At 37.7% G+C, this 27,361-nt stretch overlaps 1 pseudogene across 1 annotated transcript; it reads right to left on the reverse strand.

Moving 5' to 3' along the window:
• Positions 1–1,493: 1,493 nt before the first annotated feature.
• LOC144652489 (uncharacterized) lies at positions 1,494–26,279 on the reverse strand (annotated as a pseudogene). The gene is made up of 15 exons (XR_013570553.1): positions 26,076–26,279; positions 18,387–18,470; positions 16,175–16,856; positions 15,450–15,629; positions 14,727–14,822; positions 13,913–13,969; positions 13,506–13,589; positions 11,923–12,018; positions 10,786–10,928; positions 10,483–10,627; positions 9,038–9,092; positions 8,682–8,777; positions 8,525–8,574; positions 5,012–7,394; positions 1,494–2,115 (listed from the first exon to the last, which is right to left on the reverse strand). The product of XR_013570553.1 is annotated as an uncharacterized LOC144652489 (transcript).
• Between the last annotated feature and the right edge of the window lie 1,082 nt (positions 26,280–27,361).

The raw sequence follows: 27,361 nt of genomic DNA on the forward strand, positions 1-27,361 counted from the left end.
CTCTGTTCTCGACTCAGTTCTCTCGGCAAATATGGTGGCAGAAACTCTTAGGCATTGAGTGTTGTTATTTCTTCTACTTTTGTGACGAAATAAAGCAAAAGCGACTACAAAAAAAGAGGAAAATTACGAAATGTTTGGGGTAATAGATATTTTTAAAGAAAGAAGTCATTTTTATTTCTTTCGCTACTCGAACCCACGCTTGTGCTTTTTTGTTTTTTTTTTGTTCACACTTTTCCGAAGAACTTCGGAAAACTTTTATCAAAAAAAATTGCGGCCTCCGCCACTTTTTTCAAATGCTCTGACGCGGGGGGATCTCATGGAATCTGGAACGAGTGCTATAATAGGACTCATTCGTATTCTCGGTATTGGACTGGAACTAGCTTGCAATGGAGGCTAATGCGGGTAATCTTTTCAAATGCAAATGACATGAAGCTGTTTTTTTTTTTTTGCAATTAAAATTTTATTTAGAAACATACATTACAATCTCTCCTTACTGATCGTGCTAAATTACTTACAGTCCTTACTTACACTACAATATATTACATTGTCTTAATGATAATCCCCCGCATGAGCCTCCATTGCAAGCTAGTTCCAGTCCAATACCGAGAATACGAATATGGACACGGCCAGACGTAAACAGTTTTCTTGTGTTTATGTGGCGTTTCGTTTTCACGCGAATGCAAGCACAAGCGCAAGCACAAGAAAAGGAAAAATTTTGATCCTTGTGTTTGTGCTAGCGCTTACAAGCAAGTCCTTATGCTTGCGTCGAAGCCGTTTTCAACAAGAAATAAGAGCTGTTATGCTTGTGCTTGCGTCACTAGTGAAAACCAGTCTTATGGAAAATGAGGGTACTGAAACATGGACACTTTTCGTTCAAAACATTTTGATGTTGCCATGATATTATTCAGTCCCAACATCAAGTGGTATCATTGTTTTTCGTGGTAGCATCTTTTCAATTATTTTCATTGTTCATTCCCCCTCGGATCATCCCACAGGTCCTTTAAACCTTTATTCATGTTTGAAAACAATTGAGAAAGAACTACAATGATTTTAAAAACTTCTTAGATACAGGGTGCTCTCACAGTAAAGTTAGTCTTAATTATCTGCGATGAACGTTTGGATTTTTAAATACACTGTTGGTTAGTAACTCAGAGATCTGGAACAGAAAATTTACGGGGACACAAATAAGGCGGGAATTACAACCATTTTTTGGAACATCTGATTGCCCTCCAAGATTAAGACGTTTTCCTAAAGCCCCGAACAGTTTCCGAGGGTTTGTTGGTTCTAGACTTGACACTAGTTCGAAATGGCCGTCACACCGCAAGATTAACGTTGTTTTCTTTTACTTCATGTGAGATCCCCCTGTTCTTACATTGTTTTGACTCGCCGTAAAGTGTTCCCGTGTTTGATTCCATTACTCGGTCACAGTTCTACATACTTTACACACAGCGGTCAAACATGAAATACTCCAACTGGTTTTTAATTGCATTGAATTTTGTAAGATTTTGGAGAGTAAGGCCAAAACTTTTTTTCGGATTACGAAATGTTATAGCAACTTGAAGTATGAGGCCACAAAAACACTGCGGTATAACGGTTAAATTTTTTTTCAGCAAAGTTAACTTTTCGCTTTAAAGTATAGGAAATAAAAAAATTGAGACAGATGTTTGCATTTCCCAGCATCAGTTTTGGCGGGAAAATGCAAACGCACCGAACATTTGACCACTGTGTGTTTAAGACATGGAAGGTATAACTATACACATAATACCTTTCGGTCTAGGTGTGTGGACTTCTGACAATTCATTCTGAATCAGTCGTGTTGACTGTTTTTATTCTGTTGATCACGTGACTCATTTTCTGTTTCCAGTCTGCCGCTCGTCCTCTTGTTCAGTCTCTGATCCAGTCCCCTGTTGGTCTCTTTGCAGTCGCTGACTGTCGCTGACAGAATCTGACTCAAATCAATGACTCAGGCTCCAGCTCGTCTTCTGATTCAGTTAATGTCCCAGGCTCCAACTCGTCCTCTGATTCAGTTGATGTCCCAGGCTCCAGCCACGGCCGCTCCTTCCAGTAGTCCTCTGTTGGCCATTCATGTTCAGGTTCGGGGTTCCCTTTCAAGTCCTGGCATAAATCACAAATCAATGCTAAACACAATCCTCTCTATCAACACACATTGGTCATTATTTGCGGAAAAAAACTCGGTTAGCTTAAAAAACTGTAATAGTTCCCAACAGTTATTTATATTATGTAAAAGCTTGCAATAAAAATGCTTTTTTGATTAAAAACGGTTTAAGCATAAAACAAAGATCGCTTGCAAACAATGCCTATAAAAAATACTAAAATTTCAAATGTTGTACATAATTATAGAGGTATTTGCTAAATTTCCATATCTCATGCGACATTAATATAAAGGAATTTTTGTTCTTTGGTGTAGAAAACGGTACTCAAAAGCAAACCATCTTAGTTGTTAGTAACCTCAGTGTTAAAGGGAGTCAGTCTCCTTCACGTCATCTTTTTGGATAAGTCTACAGTTCCCTACATTGAGAGGGGGTGGGGGGGGGGGGGGAGTGGGATTGACTCATAAAACTTTAGCAAAGCCTGGTAAACGAATAAAACTTCTAACGGATACAGCTATTTCAGTTAACGTTGTCCGGATCAAAGCTTAAAGACAAGACTGAAAGGCAGTATGGGTAGAAGAAGAGAGTAACTGCACGTGCTGAAAACTAAAATATATAATAGTGACATGACAAACGCGAATTTGCGCGTTTTCTTTTTCTTCAAACATGAGAATCAAGGTGCTTCTAGCCACACTGAATTAAAGAAGAATTTTAAAAACTTAGAGCCAAGCGACAGTAAAAGTAAAGCTACAGAAAGGATTCCTGAAGTGCAAAACAAACTCGTGAATTCTTTACGTGCGAAATACAAATATATGTAAATTTGCGGTGAATACCCAAAACGCCATACGGTCTTGCCTTTTAGGTTTTAGCTTTGATCCGACAACGTTTATTGAAATAGCTGTATACACATGCTGCTCTATATTTTTATGGTAAAATATTGACAAACCGAAAAAGAAATCTGTAACAGGCGTTTACAAGTTTATTCACAAATATTTCGTTGGCTTTGATACTTAACTTTCTAAAAGCGATCACCGGACGTAGACTACAGTAGCGCTAAAGGAAATTCTCTTTAAAAAAATTATTAATAGCCCTTCAGGTTTTAAACAAACACAAAAATAATTTAAACTCTGGTCAGGTTTTGATTTTTTTAAAATTTAAGAATTGAAAGGCGTTTTTGTTCAAAATTTCTTTTCAGTAAATATAGTATGCAAGCAATATCTTTAAATCTTAGTTTTGCGGGTTTTTTTTTTCGGAAACCCTTCGGTTTACACAAAGATATTCTTTTAAAAAATGTTTCTCGTCCGGATTTCTAAAAAAAAGAGCGGGTGGGCGCTTCTTTTTTTGTCATTTGTTATTTCCTCCATTGTCAAATTCTCCAGATGCGAACTTGCAAAATAAATCCTGACCTCTCCAATACGGACCTAGCGTGCCGAGACTTTTAAATTTTGGCCTGATTTCGTATTAAAACGCAGACAAAAGCCATGTCCTACAAAATTTCCTTTGTACTTAATTGAGGAGTAACGCCTGTTGGTTTTTGTTCGTTCTTACTTTCCCAATAACAAATATTAAAAAAAGAGAAGCGGTCCTCCAAAAATGAAGCGGGCGGGGACGAGAAACATTTTTTTTTACTTGGCCTAATAGAACAATAGATCTTCCGCTAATTATTAGCTACGGGACTTTCAGTAAAGCTTAAACAGTCACTTAAAGGCGGGTGATAAATTTCTTCAAATTTCTATTTCACAAACATTAAAGAATCGGCTGTTCAACTACAGCCGCCTACCTGGAAATCACAAAGGACACAATTTAGGGATCGGAAAGAGAAAAGAATCGTTACACTTTCTAAGCTCAGTATACTGCAGTAATAAATGATTTAATTCAGCATCAGATTTTATCTTGTATCGCATTTTGAACAGAAAATCTTTTAATATCGTTCACATGGATTTGAGTGTTATTTGGAATAACGTGCATGAATAAAATTTCCATAGCTTATCAAAACAAGGTTTTTCTGACGTAAACAAGTTTCTTTTAAATGGGTTCCTTCGTTTCCTTATTCAAAATTGATTTAATTGAAAACTTTACAAAATGATTGATTTTTACAAAGTATAAAGCACACACTCTTGTTTGTCTTTTAAGAACGTCAGAACTCGTACCTTTTCCCTGAATAGTCCTTTCCCATGAATTTATTTGCATCCGAAAAGCCAAACATTTCCACCATGTGATTTGCTTTGAAATGGTATTTCACTTTGGGTCACTTTGCACTGCTGTTTCGCGCCTGTGAGCTGCTTTTCGCAAACATTGACCATATATTGTCTAATTATCATTAATCAATTGTAGTCACTATGAATCCAGGGAAAAGACAGGCACAAAAAGCAACAAACGTAACTGTATCCCACGAGTCAGTATTTCGTTTAAGACACTGTATTTAAGCACCGCACAAAAAGCAACTGCCAGAAAGTTAATATAATTCACATGAGAGTTGAAATATAAACTCTCTCACGAAATGTTGTTTCTGGATGAAAAATGCAAGACGTTTATCTCTAACGACATTGCATGCAATTGAGATTTAAAAACGCCGAAACGTGAAAATGAGTCTCAGACAAGCAGAGCTGCAAAGCACTGCACAAGCAAAACAAATAAGTTTACAGCAGAGCCACAACAATGTAAGCAGTGAAACTTAAATAGATATTGTATCCCGCTATTACATGTCAAATGAAGGTTTTGTGAATTTGAATTTTCACTAACAAATTAAAATAATTTGAACGGACTTATTGTCAAACGAAATCTCGCGTTTGTTCGTCAAAACAACGGAATGAAAATAAATCAGGAAGTTTAGAACTCAGTCGTATTCAGTATAAAGGCAACCAGTCGAAACAAATAACAACAAAAATCTCAAAACTTACGTGGTATGATGACACAAAGTAGCGGATGTTGCTCTGACGTACAGCTTCAGTCAAATCATTCACTTGTTTCTTTGTCATCTTAACATCATTAAGGTACAGGTACTCCAGGTGAGGAACACAGCTGAGATGTCGTGTGAGATCACTTACTCCTTCACCAAGAGGGTTAGATGACAAGTTGAGCACACGCAAGTTAGGAGCCTGGGGCAGAGATCTGGCAATGACAGCAGCAGTCTTGGCTGTCAAATTGATATGCTCAAGTTGTAACACTGCAAGTCTGTTTGTAAAGTTAATACGCGAGACCATGGTATCTGTGAGGGTCTCTGACAACTCAGGAGCACCTTCTTTACCAAAAATATGTATCCTTTGTGGAGACGACACAAAAGGTAAAACCTCAACAAGCGTCTCCATCTCTTGGCTTTCTATATCAACAATAATAATATCACTGACACAAGACAAACAATGTGGAGGTGTATCAGTGGTGCTATCATTGTTTTCAGTCAAACATAAAGTAGTTCTGTTGTCTTGTTCATTTGACTGGCCACCAACTGACTTCTTCTTCTGAGTAGGCTCTGGCGATGAAATGGGGCTCTCCTTAAGCATTTCAGTGGGAAAAGTGAAGTCGTTGTCTTTTCTGATCTCAGTCATATAAATGTTCATTTTCGTCCCTTCCTTCTTCAGAAAAAACTTATCTACTCGGGGAAATTGATACTTTATCAGAAAATCTGAGGCTTTGTTTTCGCCCGAACAGCTGACAAGAACTGCATTTAAATCTTCCACTACAGTGATCACGTCATGATAACTTTGTTCTGTATGCTTGTCATATAAAGGGAGTAAGAGAAGAAAATAAACTCTGGCGCCTCGGCAAATTTCAGCAAGTGTTCACTAGTAACACTATGTAGACGCTGGTCTGAATCAATAAATAAAACACCTCCAACGTAAGACAGAAACATGGAGTAGAGATCTCGTCTCTTCTCGGCTGCACAGCAAAAAAAGCTGTGTGAAATAAGTGTTAAAAACTGTTTTTGCTGTTCTGACAAATCTCTTATAGAAGGTGTCTCAGTGAAGTTGTACTCTGTCAGACCTTCCTTCTTTCCTACCATCCCCAGATGATGCAGAGCAGCGCATGCAGCTTCTGCTGACAGCTCATAAGCAAATTTGAGAACTTCAACCATTTTGAGGATCTTTTCAAATGAGTCAACATCGGACAGACATCCTGTACTTTGTTCTTTTAACACCTCCTCCTTGAGATAAAAGGCGGCAAGAAACTCCTGTAAAGATTTGTGAATGAAAACAACATCTTTCTCGGGAGTCAAACTCGCAACATTCTGAACATGAATCAACCCGACGTCAATTAATTTCGTACTAAAAATGTCGTCGGGCAGTTCACTGACATGAAAAGAAAGACAGCCTTGCAAAAGAGCACCAAAGGCAAGCTTGCCTAATTTACAAAGCTCTTCTTTGTAGTCATCTACTTTTCTAAATTGCTTTGCATCTGCATCTTTTTCGGTCAGGTGGTCCAACAAAGTTTGAATAAAACCTGTGTAAAGGCCGGCCCGTGATTTTGGCAGCCCACTTTGATGTTTTCCCTTCCAGAGTAAACACAGCATCAGCAGGAGAAGAGGTATTTCCGCCATGGCTTTGAGACCTTTTTCTTTCAAATCTTTTACAAACTCGTCAACGTCTTCTTTATCTTTGAGAAACCTTCTTGCAAACGCTCTGATTTGATTTTCGCTTTTGAAGCCATTGATCTCAAACTGAACATGGCTGGGGCATCTTAATTCATCAACTTTCATATACCGCGTTGTTATAATGACGTGACAGTCTCTCAGTAACGAACTCTCCCAGATGTCACGGACCGGTGATTCTTCTCCAGCACAGCTGTATTCATCATAGCCATCCAAAATGAGTAGCACCTTCTCCTGATTATCACGGATGTAATTAAAGACATCATCAACTGAAATCACGCCGTCACCAGACAGTAGTTTAGAAGCCTTTAGAACATCACGGATATCTCTCAAATTACACACATCTCGCAGTTTAACCAGAAGCACAAGATCAAACTTCATTAGGATTCTCTTTTCTTGTTGTGACCAGTCGAAAGCAGTTTTTTTGGAAAAAGTACTTTTCCCTATGCCTGGCCGGCCAAAGACTAAAATACGCTTAGGGTTGGGATGATGCTTATCACCCTTGCATATGTCGGTATAGTCTTCAAGTTCCTCTTGTGTAACTCCACTTGGCTTCCTCTCATCCCTTACCCAAGATAACTGTGTGTATATCTCATCTATGTGAACAGCAGAGCTTTGTTCCCACGGGACAATTTTGACCTTACTGAAGGTGTTGTAATGAGACTGTAGCTGTTTTTGACACTCCTCCACGAACAGTTCTGTAAAACATAAAACAGAAATGAGTATAAATTTAAAGCACTTGGGCCCAGTTCCTTTCACCAGACACCTAATTGCGAAATTACCTCGAAGACCTGACCAACTTGATAAATAAGTTATTATAATGCATGGGGGGAAGTCTTTTAGTTTATTCTTAGGCCCTGTTTACAAGTGGATAGGGTAACCTTACTGCCAGGGTAACCCTAGCAAGAGGGTTAAAGATAGCCTGGGCCGCTTTTTTAAGGAAAACGTTAATAGGTCGGGTAACCCTACTGCCTGGGACGACGTACACGGATTATGCTTTAGTTAACATTGTAAATAAACCAACGCAATGGATAATAAACTTAATTTTAATGACTTCCGCTTTTTCGCAATTTCCGTTCCAGTCAATCAGATTTCAATTTCTAAGCTCAGTCAAATTCCAAATTCTGTGGGTGCTAGGGTTACCTTAGCGCTAAGATAACCCTACAGTAGCTGGGTGCTAGCGTTAACCTAGCACCAGAGTAACCCTAGCTTCCTTGCAAACACGTCGTTGAAAAAGAAGTGAATGTGCAAGTGCAAGGGTAACCCTTGGCACTAGGGTTACCTTACCTCCTTGTAAACAGAGCCTTAGTCAAGTTCAGGCCAGACAAGCAAATTAAGCTGGTTTGTACTCGCAAAGAGTTTTGAAGAGAAGGTCAAGATCTCTAGCCTCTTACACTGACTGACAGAAAATTCTTACAGGCGTATAATCTATTAGCCTTTTTGGAAAACTGTGTCATAATCAAGCGTAGACTCTGAGACTGCCGTTACTTTCTTGTCCACCTTGTAAACAAATTAAGACTAAATTCATATTAACCTTTGCGAAAACCACCGTGTCAGTGTTTTGAAACCATGATTGTTTCCCATTTTGTTTACCAATAGAACTTCACTTAAACTTTAAACTTTACTTATTGTCTTTAGTGTTTTTTCTTTTTCGAAATTTGAGCTCCCAAATCGGCGGTGCAGCTTATGCACGGAACTTAACGGTAGCACTTTTATTTCGGACGTTTGTTGCTTCTTAATGATTGCAGTTGTGACAAAATTGTATTCAGGAAAAAACTGATAAATTAGACTTATAATTCCAGATCGTTTACCACTCTGCCTGTCTCACCTTTCTTGATCTTCATTGGAAATTTCGTCACTTTGTGGGCAGCAGGGTGCCTAAAATAAAGATATTGTTGGCAAATATTAATAACTAAGCAAGTTTAGAAAACTAAAAAAGCTGATATAGCTGGTAACCTACTGCTATAAAAGAAAATGTATGTTACCTTGATTGACATACAATGCACAAAAAGAAGTGCTCACACTCGTAGCAGCAAAACCGGGTCCCAAGTATGAAACCTTTACAAACACCACACTTGTATCTGAATAACGGAATAACCAAACACATCATTAGAGCTGGAAGGTCAAGTAATGAAAAAATACTCCATTTCATGGCAAGTAGTTCTAAAGTTTGATTTTTTAGTACGGGTCAAATTGTAAGGTTTAACCAAATGTGAATAGAAAAAGCTACCCAGTGAATATGGCTAACAAAACCTAGTACGTTTATTCCTTCCGTATTTTCTATTCTTTTGTTTGTACAACCATATTAACTTCACTGTGAGCTGTGAATTTCAACACTTACTTTATTTCAATAACTTCATGATTTTCTGTGTGGTTTTCTTCCAGTTTTATCCCGGCTGTTTGTGTGTCAAAAAAAAATTCAATGTCAAGCATAAAACATATTCATGATATTTGTTATTTAATTACTAACACGCCCCTGACAGGAAAACAAACAATTAAGTCGTGTTTTTGGCCAATCCGCGCTTTAAATCTGTGCTGAGATAAGGACATGAGTTTCTGCAACTCCCATTGTCCCACAGAAATAGAATGGGCATTCTAACAGTTGACAGGGTACATTATGTGGGGAGGGGGAGGGAGGGAGTGTGCCAGAGACATGGTCATGGTTTGGACTCCTGTTGGCTGGAAGAATTCAGTATTCTTTTATTGTGATAAAGATCTTTCTCAGAAAATATATGCTACATAATAAACACAAACAAACCACGCAAAGTCCATCACAACATTGGATAAAAACTCTTTGTTGGCAAAACACTATATGCTTAACGACCATCAAATAGATTTGAAGAGCGTCGAAATTGTTGACAGGTCAACGGTGTGGAAACAACGACTAATTCTTGAAGCTTGGTATTCTGTGCGAGATAGGAACGCTATAAACGAACACATAGCGCTACCAAACGTTTACAATAGCATTAAGAATTTATAGACTCGATCATTAAGAATGCTCTAGAGACTTTTGTTGCACTCGGAAAGTTCATTTAGTTTTCACACATTCGTTACATAGTATTTTAACAGGACGCCGTTGAACATTTGCATTTTTATCTTGCTGAAGAAGGCAACAGAAGTGGCCGAAACGTCCAAAAACAATATTTTAAGCCAGTGTCAACTTTTTTCATTCGTAATTTTTAACATGCCTGGCTACAACCCAAACATTTTTAGACTCTCATTAGCAGGTTGTTGGTTCTCGCCTTGCTCCGAGGGTTTTTCTCCCGGTTCTCCGGTTTTCCTCCCTCCTGAAAAAACCAACACTTCCAAATTCCAATTCGACCTGGACAGAGGACCCGCATGAAAACCAGCTAGCGCTGATGTGGCTTCCTCTCTAAATATAGTAATTTATTTTATTTATTTTATTTCAGGTGAAGGTCAATGAAGCATCAAATAAGTCTGATAAAAAAAACATGTAATGTAAACCACAGCTATTTACTTCTGTGATGCTTTTAATGTTTTGACATAAATATATTAGTTTGCCTCTGAAATGAATTTTACACCTACCACTAGCTTAAGGACATGGACAAAAAACCCTTAAATTACAAAGAACAGTCTGACAGTCAGTGAGTGAAGTCAAATTATGGAAGGTTAAGGGCAAAATTGAGTTTGAGGCAACTATCATTATTACATAAAAATGATTTGACTCGTGCTTGACAGCTAAAGAGAACCTTTCCTGTAAATAGTAAGGTGATATTACCCCTTACAATACTGTTTTTGGCTGCTAAGAATATCATGACTACTCACCCACGTAACAGTCGTAGCAGAAGGCAACATCAATGCAGTCAAGGCAGCGGTAATACCTGCCTGACAGATTCACGTGACAGCCATTGCACCGAAATAGGTACTCAGTAAAGTGGTGTCGGAACCGTGCGAGAAATAGATTCATTTGCTAGAGGAGAAGAACAAAAATTGTGTTTATGTTAACTTATCTATATGTGGTATCAGTTTAATCTTGATCGCCTGGCATTTTTTTCATAGACAATTTGGGTCTGTGATAAGAATTTAAATGGTGTATTTATTATTTAATATTTATTATGTGACACAAACCTTTTGTTGCTGGTCCGTCCGTTTCTCCCTGAGCAGGCCAAATAAAGAAATGTCGTCCCGTTTGACCAACTCCAACCAAGTATCATGTTCTTTATACTGATCCAGCTCCTGTTGTTCATTCATATGCTGCTCAGTAGGTTGGGCTGCAGTCAGTAGAGAAAAAAGTTAGGACTATTTGACGTGCCAAATTGAAGGGAAAAGGATCAGGTGTTATTTTGCTGATTCCAGATTTTCAGGCTAAATTTAATCTGAACAGCAGTATAATAATAATTTCGCTCAAGAACATAATTTATGGTGTTCCGTTTCAGCCAAAATCTTGAAGGCACAAAATACACAATATGAAATGCGTATAAATATCATTAAATGGTCACAAATAAAACGAAGGTCATTTACATAAAGTATAAAATAATAACAAAAAATCAATCGAATGGTGCAAAAATAAATCGAACCTCGAAGCAAATAAATCCAACTTACACAAATATCAATAACAGCAATCTGGCAGTGAAAAAAAATAATGCTCAGTATCACTGGGTAAAAGCTCAAGCTGGTCAAGTACTTCCAGTGAGACTATACTTCCGGTTCTTTAATTTTGTTATTTTTTTCTTAGTTATCTTTTTAAATTCTGTACATATTTCGTTATATATTTTTAAGGTCTTTTATCCCTCCCACACTTCTTTATTTTTCATTTAATGTCTTGAAGTGATGGGAGTATGTCTCCCTTTGAAAGACCCCCTCAATGTAGATGTCACATTAAAGATTACTGTGTTAGGATGTTAACAGAAACTTTGAGTCTGCCAGCTGTAAAGTTTATTAATTTACTACCAGGGTAATACAATTTTATAAACTCTTGTTTCTCACACTGTTTTCACACAAGGACTTTGCAGTTCTCCCACACTCTCCTTAGAGTTCACAAAAGGTCAGCATTAGATTATCTGTACATTAGATTAAACTTTAGATTACTGTATAGTAGATTCTACATAAACTTTAGGACAAATTAAGTCCTTTCATTTTTGCTGCTGACCTTGTTATTAATTTATGAAAGTTCCTGGCCACAAATAAATTTATCCAAGGCTCATTGAGACATGCAGTAATCGTTTTAGAGTTTTATAGATCCCTGTAAAAATTCTTAAATATTACCTGAAAGGTCTGAGGTGAAGAACTTGATTCGTTTAGGATCCTGAGAAGTTGAAAATGGTAAATCTCTCTTTGTTGAAATGATTGAAGTATCTTCCTCTGCAAGCAGCAAAACATTCTTGTCAAATTGTGATGCTTAGTTAGACAAACAGACCTGTTATATTTAACTAAGGCACATAAAAAATATATGTGTAACCTGTTTTAATAAAATAATCTTTGTCCTTTTTATACATTCCAGCCTATTTGCTTTCATTTTTGATTGTTTGTTTGTGCACTCGTTTATATTTTTGTCATAGTTGATTGACTCTGTCTAAAATGGAAACCAAAGGGGTAGTGCTGAGTGTTGGGAATGAATGAACTTTATGTAAGTGTCAAAGTAATTAGCTTTAGGTTAATTAGGGACACTAATGAAGGTGTCTGTACTAGTCCGAGGTGGATTTAAATGAAACCATTTAGCTTGGGTTTATACTTGCCCAGCTTCAGTTTTATTTTCAAATTGACTATATGTTACAATTTTTGCTGGTATAACTTAGTTTAGCGTTTTTATATGTAATTGCACAAGCAATAAAAAGTAGAAGTCCTTCCTTCAATGAACCCTCCGCCCTCCCAGGGAGTGGTGCTACTTTTAGTTTACCAGTTGACAGCCATGTGTTTATATTTTTGTTATTTTTCTCCTGAGTGTTTAGGGAATTTTTTAGGGTGCTTGTTTTTGTTTTGATCTCCATAATTTTTTGTGCTGGAGTACTTTAACAAATTGTTTATATTTATTGTTAAAAGAAATAGCAGTAATGGTAATTATTAAACAAGGCTGGCTTATATCTCACACTGCCTGATTAACGTCTGGAAATTGTGCTGTGTGGATAACGATTTCCAGACACAGTGTCCTGTCTAGATCTGGAAACCAGAAAACTTTTGAAATGCAAAATTCCACCCCCACCCCCCCTTTATTTAAGCACTCCTCAAAAATAGTCCCCCCCCCATGAAAGGGATGTTGAACAAATAATTATAAGACCTGCACTCACAACTCTGTGAAGTATACAATTTAAGCATGGGAAATGACCATCTAGTTCATTGAAATATAAAAATAACCTCTTTAAACAGTCGACAAACATTATAAAAACACACCAAATACAAAAGAACGTATGGATGGCCAAAAGCAACGAAGATTGAAACAGATTGTCATATCGGTTTTAGAAATATTGTTGGGCTAAACAGTTTTCAAAGTTAATCTTGTTCACTTGTAACTTTAAATTATAACGCCCGAAAGACACATTTGGTTGCAATAAAGCTATGGTTTTGTCATTTAGCCATGACACAGTCCCTTTAATGACAATTTCAGTTACCTAATGTAAACAATAGTAGGCTCCGTGAGTCCTAGGAATTTTAGTTTGATGGCTGGTGTTAGGAATGAAGCAGATTAGCAGTGAACTTCATGAATTGTATTCAATCAATTCGAAGGATCTGTCTGCCTGCCTGGCCCCTTGTATTGTTTTCACATGGGTATATTCTTTATAACATTTTCAAATCTGTGCTTGAGAATGAACAATTAAGCAAGTTTGCCGCTACATATCCCCTGAAAATAGTACCTGCAATACTGCTTTGCTCAAGGTCTGAACAGTGACTTGAACATGGCAAATCTCTCTTTGAACTCTCATCTGCTGCTGATGTGTCTGCAAGGAGAAAACATTGACAAATTGTGCTGGTAAAAACAACGCATAACTACACCGAAAAGAAACCATGGAAAAACATCAGTCAGTTAGTCAGTTTGCTGGTTAGTTTTCTGCGTGAAGACAGGTTTTCCAATTCCTGGCCTGCCATACACCAAGATACGCCTAGGCTTGGGATAATGTTAAAATTATTGCCCTTGAATATGTCGGTGAAGTCTCTCCACTAGCCTTCCTGTCATCTTTAACCCAAGATAGCTGTGACTGTGTATATCTCAGTAATATGAATGGTTAAGACTCTGAGTCCCATGGGATGATTTTAACCTTACTTGTGGTATTGTAAATATCCTGTATCTGCCGTTGGAATTCCGTTAGGTCAAAGGATTCTGCAAAAATAAAACAGAAAAATTGCACTTGAAAGTGTTAAGTAGTTTACAGTAGCTGGTTTATCTCATCTTATGGTTGTCGTAGCATCATGACATCATAAGGAATCTTCACTCCACACACTCACGCCACCCATTGGAGTTTGAGTTTTCACATCTCACTTCACTACTTGTTTTGATTTTTTTGTGTAGAAGATAGTGAAAAACTTAATCACAATTATAATTGATGCCAGGTGTTGGGAATGAGGGAGACTATAATATTAATCTTCATGAGCTTCATTCTGTCAATATGAAGAAGCCATTTGCCAAATATTGACTTCAATCCGAAAAACCAGAATAAAATTCATTGACCAAGAACAGCACCACAGTATGATATCGAAGCTGAGGCAGATGTCACATCTGAGATAGGCCTAATTTTGTTCTTAGATCTCTTGTCAAATAGACCTTAGTTGCCTGTTACGTCAGTTGTTCAAAGTTCAAAGTCTCAAGCCTCATTTACCCAAAATTCTTCTCAAGCCTCTAGCAGTTTCAGAATGTTTTCTTTGCTCAGGTTTTTGTGCTCGGGGGTAAACTAAGTCTAAATGCCATTCTCTGCTGCAGTGAAAACATGTTGTGATCGATATCCAAACCTCCAGTCCTTCACAGTTATGATTTTCTTTGTCTTAACTTGATGAATTACTGATGACTTTGAGAAGAAAGTGGTTACTTCCAACACCGGGATAATGTTATAGTTATGCACAATTTCTTAATTATTACTAACCTGGAAGGTCAGAGGTCATGAGCTTTACTCGTTTAGCATCCTGAGAACTTGATATTGGTAAATCTCTCTTTGTTGAAATAGTTGAACTGCCCCCCTCTGAAAGAGGAAACATAGAGATATAAAAAGCTCATGATACATCTAAACTTAAAAGACGTATTTTATATAAAGGATACAACAGTTTTAACTTGACAAAACATGTTTTGACATTCCTATCTAATCTTCAGATGCAAATGTTTGTAGTACAATTTGAATTTTCTTTGTTTACATGCAATTACATTTTTTAAATTATGATGTCATTAATCTTATGTAACAATTTGAATTTTTGACATACATGGAACATAAATTAAAGAACAACAACAGCAAAAATATATTATAACAACGAGTAAAACAAAAAGTAAGAATTAAAAAGAAAGACATAAATAATGTAGATGACTGCAAGTGACTATAAACAATTGCCAAGCTTTATCCAACACAAAGCATACACGGCCAGCTGTTTAAAGTGTTTGTTTTGCAAACTCTCATCTTTCCAACCCTTCAGGACTCCTTACAGCCTGTCCTCCCACTGACCCCTCGCCTTAAGCATTCCACCCCTCCCTCATGGCTAAAACAGGTAGTTGCTATGGATAGTAGGCTCACATGCTCCCTTACCCTACCCTGTAATTCCTTTATCATCTGAAAGAAAAGTAATATATGCAAACCCTCAGAAAAAGCTGGTTTACATACCTCCATAGTGAGGCCAATGTTCAAAAACAAAAGGATCACATAATATATTGGAAACAACAGAAGCTGCCATCACACAAGCAAAAGTCTCCCATGACTGACATGTACTGCTGTCTGCAAAATTTGACACACCCTTGACAACAACCCATTCTGACTTCATGTCATGGGCTGCTGCAAAAATTCCTAAGTAAAAGAAAAGGATAAAAACGAAAGAAAAACTGGTAAAAGGGGATATGTTGCACATCATTAACACTTGTTTACTGTAAGTATATGAATATGGTTACTAATTATTAATAGTATGTCTTTTGACACTAGCTGCATGTCAGTTACTTATGGACTTCAAACCAATAATAGGACTAATTGTGTAGAGAAGACAAAAGTAATCTGAACAGTGAGAACGTCATGGCGATATTCGCAAGAGTAAGTATAATTAAGGACATTCACGCTAATTGTGTATGCGCATCCTTACTGCACACGTAATTCACGTCGCAACATGCATCAACAAGCGAGCTCGCTGAGGAAATAATCTTTCTAAACACATCATATTAGCTGGTAGCCTTTAAGACTCACTCAAAACTTATTTACTTTACTTTAATTCCTCCAGATTGGAGATTTGAAGTTATTAATTAATATCTACTTCCTATCACGATAATTTACTCTCTAGTGGCAAGGGAGGAGTGTTAGTGTCTATACATGTAGCTCTAAAGTAATGTGTAGCCTAACCTCACCTTTTCCTTCTCTTTCTGCTGCAATGGCTCCTGGGTGTAATTTACACTGCTGTTCAACACTAACTGGATCAGGACAACTCAAAATCTCTCCATCACAGTGTACTTGGACATCTCGTGCTTCTGGGTTTTCTAATGGTGCCTCCCACCCATCAGCAGCATTCCTGACTAGGTTGCCAACATCTTTGCTCACTGGGGTTTTGTAGGCATCTGTTGTAAGCTTAGAGGATATAACCACATCTCCTAACTTGGCTTTTTCATGACTCAGACCTTTACAGGAGCCAACACAAAAGGTGACCTTGGGTCTCAGCTGGGTAACTGCATTTCTAGCAACAGTTTGAGAGCCGCCAGGATCTGATCTTGAACACCTCACTAAAGCAACTTTCCATGGCTTCTGCTCATCACCCATGTTTCCAAAGTATGCAAAACCAAACAATTGGAAATAACTTCTAAAGGCATTTCTTAGGTAATAATGACATGCCAAGAACTCACAATTCTCAACAGTCAATAACAGAATGTCTACTGGAAGCTGGACATCACTTGAAGGTTTTGATGTTTTTTGAAGACTGCCAAGTCTCGTGAGTTTGATACTAAGAGGGGGTGGGTCTCCATTGTCATCCATTGAACTGCTACCCTCATTTTCAGGTGATGACATTATGCCAAACTGGATTTGTTAGAGATGTGCCTACAAGCAAAGTATAGAAAGAAAATCGGCAGTAATATTAGAAAACAAATAAGTAGCCAAGCTTTTTAAAGAAAATTTATTCTCTTGGAAAAATATAAACAAACATCAGTTTATTACTGGTCAACAGGTTATCCTTAGTACTGCAACTGTACACTGTGCCTATGGCTTCTCTCTAATTAACATTATAGTATTCAGCATGTCAGTGGTTGTGAATTAATTGATGGCAAACTAGGAAAAGTTTCAGGTACTAAAAATTAACAAATGTGCCAACTGTCAACTACTGACAAAGTATACATAGTAATTTTTGAGGTTACCAATGTAACCTCTATGCTACAGTCTGGGTAAGTAAGTTTAAGTAAGACTTTCTGAAGCACGAAGTAAGAACGAGGGCGTACCGAAACGGCACAAGGATTTCTCAAGTTCTACAATACAATTCTTAAATAGAAGGATATATGAGTTATATGGTGATGAATTGTTAGGATTTACTTAAATATGAGGATTCCAATTGAAAAAAGCCACTTTCACAATCATTATGGCGCTTTCAAACTGTCCACAATCGACAATCGATTGCTTTGATGAACCGCTGGCCGAACGTAGTTGGAACATGATGCTTGGCACATGCATATGGGCGAACGTAGTTGGAATATGATGATTGCCACGTGCATATGGCTGAACATAGTTGGAACATGATGGTTCGCACGTGGATATTGCTTCGAAGTAAGACTTTCCAAAGCACGAAGGAAGAACGAAAGTGTACCTCAAACGGCACAGGGATTTACCTATTAACTTCTGGCCATAAAACTCTTTCTCGTACTACCCTTTTCTTCAGGAATGATGGCGAAAAAAATTACCAAAAATTTATGCTTTGTTTGATTGCTACAAATTTTGGTAGAATGCGTGACAAGGTTATTACCCAATCCCCCTGCAAATTTGAATGTGGCCTACACGACATATATTTCGCGATAAGTAAAATGGGAATTCAAAATGGCATCGGACCCGAAGCTTTTGTGAATGGCATTTGTCAGGGCAAAGAGAGCTCTTGAATTTGTTTTAAGAGCAAGAAGACAGTAATAATAGAATGACTATTGATTTTGATTGTCAACTGTGAAATACAACCGATGAATCGATTGAAATCGAGGTAAGAGTTGTGTACTACGTACAAACGCACATGGTCTGAAATGCAATCAACGCTTATTTATATTTACTTTATGCATTCTAAACCTTGCTTGTTGCTTGGAATGAATGTCTGAATTTATCTCTGAGTATAAGGAGATCGTTATATTTTGCAGAAAAGGGTATTTTTGGGACAACAGAGGTAAAAAAATATTCAAAATTCTGTGACGCTGCTTGGCTGAAAAATATATAAGCTATTAGTTATGCAAATTAGATTATTCATGAAGCTTAGTTAAATTGTAATAAATTCTATATATATAACTGCACACAGTAACCACATGCCCTAATGGGCTTTCACTGTTATTATGTCTGTGCAGTGAAGTAATAACACTTAAATATATACTTATAAAGACTCACCCATTCTTGCTGAAAGCATCATTCTTAAACTTTTGATTTGGAGAATATACATTCAAGAGGTCTTGGCCCTTTCATTAATATTTCCTGCAAACAAAACAATCCATTGAACACTACTCTAATACGGACACCACTTTAATGAAGGACAGTAATATAATAGACTATAACAGTGTTCTCGCCAGGATATTGCCTTGGGGAGTCCCAGGGCCCCCTCTGCTGAAAAATAGGGACCCTATAAGAACATTAGGGGGACAAGTTACTCATGATTCATGGCTGATGTGGAAAAATCCTTCGTGATTTCTCTGCCTTACAATCATCAATGCATGTCTAAATGGGAATAACTATTGTAATGGTGGTCCAGTTGTAATTACCATGAGTGTGTCCATTACCTCTCTGCTACAAGTCTATTTCTCTGACCACTGACAATTTTTAAGGTTATTTTGAAGGCTAAAACCCCTCTCATAGTCTGCATTATGAATGAGCAATGTCAATACCACAGCAGCAAGTTTATGAAGACTAGAAAATGAATTCTTGTAAAACTTTTAAATTATGCTCTAAAGAGTTCCCATGCTGTCATGCTCTGCTGTACCATGGTGTATCAACAAAAATCACATGGTACGAATAACCTGAGCCCACACTCCAAATGGTCTGTTACATGAAGTACCAAACTGATCCAATATGGCGGCCAAGATGTTTACGATTCGATAACGATGCTTGCGCCAAATTTCGCTACATACTTGTGACCAATGAAGCTACAGACAGTAAATTTAAAGGCTTTAATCTTGTTATAATTAAAAGTGTTTTTATTCATTTGATTTAAGAAAAAGCTGGGGTGTTCGATTGACCATTAAAACTACTCAACTTTCATTCAAAAATCCGCTTGACTCGTATCTTGCTCCTGAGCCCTAATGGGCACATCTTCTTGGCTTGTAGTGCGCCATCTCAATTTTTAGTGCGGGAATCCTGCAAGGCCGCAGCCTGGTGAGAACACTGCTATAATATAAACACTTCAATCTATAATTTGAAATTGACACCTTTATTTCTAACATGGACACCTCTTTAAATGATATATATATGGTCAGCAAGTTATAACAATTATAGGCACCCCCTTATATAAATGGAACTCAACAATAAATAACAATAACACTCAACTGTAGTTATTTTTATAACATCATGTTAAAATAAACAAGAACTGCAAGCAGTTTATAATAGTGCGGGTAATGTTTGACCACCTGACCTCTTTCAGTGCTTTGGCTTAAAGGCACGGTGCCGCACAGTAAAATCTTTAGAAAAGCAGTCACTTGAGAAACACACAAGTCGTGTTTGCGTTAGTCACGGAGTGAACTTGACATGAATTTCCTTTACCACGTCATCTTTTGCTTTTTAAAACCACATGCCTAGCCGGAAAAATGCCTGCTTACGCATGCAAATATTTATTTTGTTTCAAATGTTTAATAAAATAAACCCCAACCAGTTCATTTAAAAGAAAGCCAAATCACGCCAAAATAAAGAGTAGACAAAGGCCATCCCATTGTGTTTCTCCGTTTAGTGTCTTCCGACAAGCTTTTGGTAATCCCCTGGCGTGATGACGTGTATCCCATGCTTTGACACATTGTTGCTGAGCTTGCAACTTACGTTTCGATAACGTTTCGATTCTCAAAATACCGTAAACTCAAAACAAAAATTGGGATATCCAGAAAATAAGTCGTCGTTTTGCAATATTTAACACGTTCCGGGTAAATTGTACGACTTGTACTCGCTCCGAGCCAAACGCTTGAGTAACACAACAATAAATATTTCACACAAACAGACCGCAGAGTATTCAAACAGAAAATAGGTGAATGATTATTTATAGCTACAAGCGAGAGATCGTGTGACATGGGTCTGACGTAGTGGTAGTTTTAAATAGCTTGGACACGTTCAAGCGGTCTTTGTTTTCGCTATGTGATTATATTCAGAGCTCTCTTCATGTAAAATATGGAATGAAACAAAATTATACATTTCAGAGAGCAGAGTCTTCATGTAAAATGCGAGTGATCGGCTGATTGAGCACTATTAAATATTAAATCTTGCGTGACCCTGACAGAAGAGCCGGCTGGGCCGCGTGGGTCTGGATCGATTTACCGACAAAAAAAATTCCGTGCAGATTATGAATCGGGCCCAGGCCCTGCCCGATTAACAAGGAGAAAAATAAGCTCACCTACGAAGGCATAATGACATTCTTGTCCTGTGTTGTAGAGAAATCACATGATGACATTTAAGGCCTGCAGGCTGATTGCGCTGAAAGAAAATTATAACTAAAACATCAATAGTGTATCTTACAGATAACTAATTACTCTACAATGACAATAATATTTGGGTTGTGTTAGACTAAATAATGTGAGACTAAAGCTCTATAATACAGTTTAAAACAATTCTACCATTGTTTGTGTATGCATGTAAATTCACCCTTATATAACCTAAGGGCTCATTAACTGTCCAGTACCAACTTGATGAATATATTTTGATGACTAAACAACTTTGTGTAGCTCTCATACAGATATTCACTTAATTGACTGGGGGGGGGGGGGACTCCCATTACAAAAGGTACAAAGATGCCTGTCAGAAAATTTGAATTGAGCCCCCCCACACACACACAAACACACACACGCACACAGTTTTAAAATTGTTTGTATCCTAAGAAGGCGTAAGACGTTTTCTATTAAACTTGTGTCCTGAATTGCAACGCTTCTACCTTCCATATGCAAATATATGAAAAGTAGCCCGAGTAAAAGAAGACTATTATTAAAGTGGCGTGGTTTGATGCTCATTTACTTCAACAGTCTGAGATGCTTATCTTGATGGGATGAGCAGCGTCTGCATAGGAGGCAATTTTATTATATACATACTGAGATTTACCCACTGAAAAGCCAAAAAAACAATAAAATGGCGCATATTGCTTTTTACACATGCGAAAAAATGATAAGTCCAATCAGAAGCAACGCATTCTCGTACCTCGAGTCTTCGTCCCTTCTGCGCAGGCTTGAAGAAACGAGCGACTCTCGAAACTTCCGCTGGAGGGTCGATGTTGATTGGTTTTTGAAAGACAATGGAAACCACCGGAAGTAACCCAGATTTCCAATATGGCGGAAAGAACACAAGAGAAGTGGCGAACTCTAAATCTTGTCTGTAGATCGATAGATGCTGCAACGATTTAAGAAAACATTCGATTGATCTTAACAGAACAAAAACCAGTAACGAATCAGTTTTAATTCTACTGGAGAGGCTTAGGAGATGGTAGATGAATCATAAACTATATTTCGTGCTTTGGAGCCGACAGGCCTAGGATTGCAGACTGATCGCGTGAGAGTTTAATGTAATCTCTTCGACGGCGAGGCCGTTATAACCTGCTTCATCGGTTGCTGCAACCGAGCTGCTAGAAGAAGGAGTGCCCAAATTACTTGTCCTACCATGGGGAATATTAATCAACTGTAGCCGCAACCCAAAACTGTGGACTGAGATTTTGATTTGATCTTCACAAATGTATTATATTATCCAGCGGTAGGTTTCTACATGCCGTACCTGGCCGTAGTATTTATTTAAAGTTTTATGGACGTAATTTTATATACAGAGCGAATGGAATAGAATATTGTTCAATGTCATTTTTAGCATTTGCTGTGTGAACGTACATTTTTCTCTACTACCTTGCAAATCACAATGAAAACTGAGTTTACATAATCAGTTATATAAAATTACTGGATTGGTCAGCTAGCTCGACACTGCCAGGCAGTCAAAATCCTTTAACTTACATTGTAAGTGACCCTCTTGGTAACACCTTTCATAAGGAAACATTAATTCGTTATTTTACCTTTCTTTAAGTTTTGATATTTTGACCATCATTGAAAATGAAAGGACACTATGCCTGACAATCAGTATTTTTGTTTGTGTTGAATCCAAGGGACTAACGGCAGAAAATGATTTAAAAAAATACCTTTGTACCCTGTTGCTTATGACAATGTGATTTTGAAATTCCCAGTACCCTATTTAATTTATGATGTTCAATTAGGTTAAAGAACTTACCCTATTGGGTGACACCCCTTGTTAGCTTTATGTGGGGGTATCAAGTATACCCCTCCATTCTGGATCCCCATAGGAGAATGCCTTTTTACTAACACTTCCAGTTTAGTTTCAGAGACCTGAGATACCATTCTTAAGCTACTTATGACTGAGGTCACATAATTTTAGTTTACCGGTACTCCAAGTTCATGTTCGAATCAGTGGCGAGAGTGCTCATCCTCCACCAATGTTACCCGGGTTCGATTCCCATACCAAGCCTAATATGTGGGTTTGTTGTTGGTTCTGGTCCTTGCTAGCCTGCGAATACAGCCGCCTCTCACACTCTGATCTGCTTGCTGCGTGAGAGGTGGCAGTATATGCAGGCTAGGTCCTTGCTCCAAGGATTTTTCTCTAGGTTCTCGAGTATTCGTTCCTCCACAAAAACACCCAACTTTTGCTGCGCTCCACGCGGCAAGCGGATCGGAGCGTGATGGTCAGCTGTATTTACAGGCTACAACACTGCTAAATTCCACTTCAATCTGGAATCAGTGGGATTGGAAGAGCCACTATGTAGAAGATTTTTCATTTTCATGTTTTCATATTATTTATTAATTCCATTCCAAAATTACAAAGATAAATATAAAGCAAAACAAGTAGAAAAAGAAAAATGGAAAAGGGCAAAATATAGCTAGCAAATTTGATGCCCTGGTTAAAATAACAATAATAATTTACGAAAAAAAAAATTAACTTAACATAGGAGAGGAAGATGTATGAATTAATCAATAGTGAGCAAAATAATACTGGTAGAGTGCTTTTTTAAAAATGTTTTCTGGTTGGCAAGTTATGTATAGATAAAGGAAGGTCATTTCAATAGTAACATCCAATAAAAGTGGGGCAAAATTCCCTTATATTTATTGTGGAGAAACCAAGATTTAAATATTGTAAGGATGCACTTCAAGTATCGTAAATTATTATGTTGCTCAGATACCAGAGATAAGATGTAGAGGATTCCACTGTAAATTCCATTTTACATGTATGTTGCTATTTGGCTTTTTAAAAATGCCTCCACAAGTATTTTTGGAGTGCACAATATTAACTCAATATTAACTCCTGGTTCAGGGACTGCTGATAAAATACTTCTTTCCATCCCCCTGCCTCCCAGTCCTCACTGCCTCCTGGAAGTACCCTTTTAATGACATATAAAAACAAACAGCCCAATATCTATTAAGTCCAATCTGATGCCAAAGGCCACACTGGATCCAGAGAAGGCCCCAGGTCCCCTATGGTCAAAAAAAGCCCAATGGGCCCAAAATTTCCACCCCTCTTCCATTATGATTACCTGTGAATCTGCTGTATAAGGCAGATATTGATATAACAAGGTTGCCACAGCTCAGGAGAGGTTTTCAGGATATGATATGGCTGGAGAAATAATGTCTTAAAAAAGTTGGGGAATTTTTATCAGAATTAGAGAAAACTGATATTACAAAGAAAAGTCTGGGAAATTTAACCTTAGATAAAATCTACATTCAAGCCTAGTGGCTGATTAGGCCAGAGCTTCTACCCCCTGGATGGGATTCTAATCCATCGCAGGGCTACCTCCAGCATTAAATTCGCTGGTACTCATTTATACACCCAGGGAGAGAGAGCCACTACAAGAGTAAAGTGCCTTGCCCAAGAGTACAATGCAGTACCGTGGCCACTGCTTGAACCTAGACCGCTCAATCTGGAGTCCAGCTCCTTAATTATTAGGCTACCCTGCCACCCTAAATTTATCCTTAATCAACTTCAATTTTGACAGTTTGACTTGTCAACAACAAATAAAACAAAACAAAAAAGGAAAGAAAAGAAACAGCCTATCTTTGTGATAGGTGGAAAGGATGACTGTAGGGGATGGTCAGAGGCTGCAATTTTACCTGATTTCTATTTTTTCTTGGTCAGGGAAATTAAGTCTTACCAGGGAATTTATGTCTAAGGTCAAAAGCTAGAGCTGGTCCCAAGGGTGTCCAGCTTGTAACAAAACAATTTAGAAATTTAGTTGAATGGGTGCATCAATGCTTAGTTTGACTCCGCCATGTAGGAGTTAATCAATAAGAAGTACAATCAATAATATCAAAATTATAAAAATATTATTGAAATTGTCTTTTACAGCAGTTTTCACAGCTTTTTGGACCAAAGTTAAGCCTATTAATGGTTGTACATGTTTCAGTATGCTTGTGGATTTGTTTCCCTATTTAATTAAAACACAAAGTAAGCCCTTTTAATTTACATAAGACAAACAGTTTTACTGTTGGCAAACTACAAATTAACCACCACTTGTCTGCACTGCTTTGTCAATATAATTATTAGGTTTTCAAACAATCTTACAATTTAATTTATAGAAACAGATTTACAGGATTTCCCAAACAATACAGCTATTAAAAATTGTGATACACAGTATGACCATTAAAAACTATAGCTATCTTTAATATCGCCTGTTAAAATAGCAATCCACATTTTACATACCATGTCAGTCAAAGCAATCTATATGTGTTTCGTCCACAATGTGCAACAGTTAAACCCTCGTATGATTTAAAAACGTATTCTGCCGTTTTCAGGAGCTCTAAATAACAGGGTTTCGAGGTGAGCAAAGATGAGTTGAAAATTCTTCAGGTTCCCCAGTGGCTTTATAGTGTTATAGTGTTGATGAGTTAAAATTTTGTAGAAGTTTGCGAGTGACTGCGAACACAATCCATAAATCCGCAAAAGATGCGGTCATTTGGAAAGCAAGAACTTGCCGAAAACGGCTGACAGGACAGGCAAAACATTTCTTTCCAACAGTAATGATCTAAAGGATCTCCAGTTGCTTGCCGTTCAGTAGAATCTCTCCTAAGGTTTTATCTTTCCTCCACTTCAGACGCCATCTTTCTTTTTAGCGGTCAGGCATGCGCAATTCAACCGGAAGTCCGATATTTTCGGACTTCCAATCGGAACATTCCAGGGTCGCTCGTTTCCTGACCGCGGGTCAAAGGGAACGAAGACCCTGGGTACGAGGATGGAAGCAACGTATCATATCATCAGATGTAACTCAAAGTGTTACATTCAGGGAAAAAAAGCAAATTTAATACTAACTGTGGCCCTGTTTTTATAAGGGTTGCACAGTGATTAGTTGAGGCAAATTGATATTTTGGTGGCATCTATTCCCGGATCTATTGAATCCCACACAAACATCTTCACTTACCAAGTTATTGAAGCATTTATATATAGGCCACAGGGAAGCAACCAGTTCTATGTATTATATTTTATTTTATTTTATATAATTATTTGATCAAATTACTACAGCTTCAACTGATTCATCGATGCAAAGCGAGAACATTAACGTAACACAAAAACTATAACACAGGCCTGGATTCAACTGCTTACAAGAAACCCGATCAAAGACCACCACATTAACAATGCAAAAGAGAAATTTTGCAAGTTGGGCATATTTTTATGCATGAAAATCGAAAGTGAAAGTGCAAAGGGTTGTCTGATTTTATTAGCCTGCGAACGCAGTTAAAACTGCGACGTTGTAATCTATGATACGACTAAAGACAAAAAAGCTTGTTACTTCAGAGAAAAAGAAGGGAATTGTCTATAAACTAAACATAGAAAACCACGATCAACAAAACGAAAGCTTACCTTATCCTTGAATTCTGACACTGTAGCAGAAAGAACAGCTAAAGTTTTCACCAAACACACGTGAAGACGGTAAGTTACATCTTTGAGAACACACTGATTGATCTTTTGAACACTAAGCTAGTTTGTTTACCACACAAAAGGACAGTAAACGAACCAGAAGCTATCCTAGCAGCGCATCGCGCATAGCGCAGCGCAGACAGAATCAAAGACATTTCCGCCCATCCGCCAGACTCGTCCCCAGTCATCCCCGTGTTGTCAGAGAACCAGACGTTGCGTGACTAACCAAACTCATTTGCATTTGGAGTCACGCTAGTCACGCGAAAGTCTCTCACCAATTTATTTGAAACAAGAAAGAGTGCAAAGGAAGGAATTTACACTAGCTTTATTGCTGTATGTAAGTTATTGACATCGTTAACAACAAGTTAGCATTGTATAGCTAGCCTGTGTGCTAACATCTCACCCTGTCATGCAGCTGATTTTTTTTCGTTATCACATCTGGGTACGAAATCAGCCAAGGGAGTGTGTGTTCTAATAAGCGCCCCCCCCCCCCGCCCCATAGAGATAACTCTATTAGGTAATTAGGTCCGGCGGGTATAGGACCGTATAGCTTATGAACTTCTGTCAGGCTAAAAGGTCCGTTTTTAAATCGCGTTTTTGAAAAGAAAACTTCAATCTTTTTCTTAGGAATTTCCTAAACTGACAGAAAAATCTTAAACTAATATAAAATAATCGATTGTTTGACACTCGAGCTTGATTTGTTTTGGTTGTATTAAAGTGGTTTTCAAAAGCCTTATTTATTCAAAAACATGCAAGTATTTTTCATATGTCACGGTGAGCTTTGTTTTAATAGCCAAGGTGCCAAACAGTTAAAGTTTACACTAAGTTACATGATAATCCAAACAGTTGATTTCTCAAACAAGCGACCTCTCGATATTGCTCTTAAAACTGTTCAATCTCTGAGTCTGACCTAATAACCGCACAAATGCGATACCTATACAGTCCCAGTGCCTACCGGCTGATATCACCCAAAACTTCAGTGTGAAAGTCAAAAGATCGGAGAATTGGATCAAAACTTAGCAATCAATAAAGAAGGATGGTTCAATGCCTAATTCGATTCTAACAAATATATTTCAGTTTTCATTCTTTTTAAGCTGGAGCTAGTTTAAAGGTTTATTCCAAGTTTCGGCGTGTTTCGTTCGTACGTGCGAAGAATTTACGACGAAAAGACAGGTACTGCAGGGACCGTGGAGGGTGGGTGGGGAGGGGGGTGGAGGCTGGTAGGCTAT

Source organism: Oculina patagonica, chromosome 4, assembly GCF_052425735.1.
Source record: "Oculina patagonica isolate OP01 chromosome 4, crgOcupat, whole genome shotgun sequence".
Taxonomy (NCBI): domain Eukaryota; kingdom Metazoa; phylum Cnidaria; class Anthozoa; order Scleractinia; family Oculinidae; genus Oculina; species Oculina patagonica.